This window comes from Belonocnema kinseyi, chromosome 7, assembly GCF_010883055.1.
Source record: "Belonocnema kinseyi isolate 2016_QV_RU_SX_M_011 chromosome 7, B_treatae_v1, whole genome shotgun sequence".
NCBI lineage: Eukaryota > Metazoa > Arthropoda > Insecta > Hymenoptera > Cynipidae > Belonocnema > Belonocnema kinseyi.
The window spans coordinates 91,714,147-91,716,407 of NC_046663.1; positions in this window are offsets into that span (position 1 = coordinate 91,714,147).

The following is a 2,261-nucleotide window of genomic DNA, read 5'->3' on the forward strand; positions in this document are numbered from 1 at the left end:
GATATTGTCTCAGGTATAAGCCAGTAGATTAAAAATAAGAGAAGATATAGAAAGCAGTGCATTTCTACAGGGCATTCCTAATGCTTCTGACGTGAAAGTCAGGACCGTCATACGCAAAACAGAAACAGCAAAATATATATAAAAAATAAGGGACACTGTAACATCCGTATTTTCTCTTGAAATCTCTTATGGGAATTTACCGTTCATCAACCTGCGCGATCTGTTCGGTTCCATGTTCTGCGAAAATTTAAATTTAATTAATGAAACATCGCCTTCTTTATACAAATTATTAATAAAAGTTTATAGTTCATTTGTAAAATAAATTAAAAGAGTAAGTCATTCAGTTTGAAGAGAAAAATAATGTATATTTTAATTACTAGTCAATTTTTCAAAGATAAAGTTTGAACCAAAAATGAAAGAACAGTTCAATTTTCAACCAAAATGATGAGTTTTGAAACAAGAAGATTAGGTTTCTACTAGAAACGCAAATTTTGAACAAAATACATCAATTTCCAACCAAATATTTAAAGTTCTAATTAAAAATGGCAAATTTTCTACTAAAAGAAAAGAAATGTTCAACAAAGTTGTTAAATTTTCAAAAACAAACAAATTTTAACAAAATGGTTCAACTTGCAACAAAAGAACAAAAAAAAGCGAATTTTTTAATAGAATAGTTACAGTTTTAGCCATTGAGATGCATTTTCAAACAAAATAATAAATCTTTAACCAAAAAATTGGTTCCCAACAAAGTAGTATAACTTTGACTGGAAAAAGATGAATTTTCAACGAAAAACTGAATAGTTGATATTCCTACCTAGGAAGATTTTAATATTAAATTAAATAAGTTTAATTTAAGCAAAAAAAGCGAATTTTCAATAAAATACTTAATTCTTGAGCTGAAAAATTAATTATAAACAAACATTCAACTAAATATTTTAATTTTTATCGAAAGAAATGAATTTTAAAAAAATTATCCCAAAAAAGAAAGTTTGAACAAAATACTTAAATTTTCCACCATAAAGTCGGATTTTCAACCCAAAAAAAATGATGCCAAATTAATGAGTTTTTTTAAAATGTGTTAAAATTTTTAATCAAAATAAATGAATTTTCAAACATATAGTTGAATCTTCAACTAAAAAGATTAAAAGTCAACTAAAAACGAATTTTTAAATAATTAAATTTTCAACCCAAAGATGATTTTTCGACCAAAAACTTTAATTGTTGAGCATCAAGATTATTGTTCAGCCTTAAGAGACGAATTTTTAATAAAATACATTAATTTTCATCTAAATGATTTACAATAACACAAAAACAAATAAAAGACAAATTTTCAACAAAATAGTTCAATTTTCAGCCTAAGAGAAGAAACTTCAGCCGATAATATTGCAATCAAAAACAGTTGAGTTTAATAAAAAAAGGCGATTTTTGTTTTAAATAGTTACTTTTTTAAATTTGAAAATATGGTTTTTATTTTTAGTTATAAAAAAATAGAAAAGTTTTGAAAATATGTACTTTGAGACGTGTTTTCAGTAAACAATAATGTTTTGTGAAATTGTTTACGAATTAAATATAAACTTTAATTAATAATTTGTATGGAAGCTCTTTTTTCGTGCACTCTGGTGAGTGGTAAACTCCTCCGCATTAGTACGAGAAAATTAAGTCCTAGAATTAAAGGATACAAGTTTGGGCAATAAATTGAAAGATACACATTTAAGGAAACAAATTTAAAGATGCAAAAATCTTGCACGTAGACAAATCAGCCTCGGTGTATTCTAATTTAATTTACAATAATTATCCAGAAGTGAACTTTCTGATCAGTTTTATAGCACAAAGATTGATCTTATTATCTTACCGATCCCGCTAAGATATTTTTCTATGAAAGAAAAAAGAAATCCTGTTCACATTCCCGAAAAACGCCATCATGGCCTGAAACCATAACTATCTCAATGTACTACATGTATCGTTCGCGAAGCATTATTAACGTTAATATGAGTGTATACCGTGAATGTTATTTTCAGGTAATTAAAGACAAAGTTACATGAGTAACGAGCTTTCGGTTCCTCGTTCTTGCGATATTAAGGAAATATATATGTATATAAATATATATTTGACGTTACTGTAATAACAATATTCTACTGCTACACTGTTGTTTGTTGTATGTTTACGGGACTCGAGGGTCCGAGAAATTTAATGAAATATTATGTATACATAAATTATTATTTTCTATCCATCGTTGTACATATATCGACTAATTTTGATTA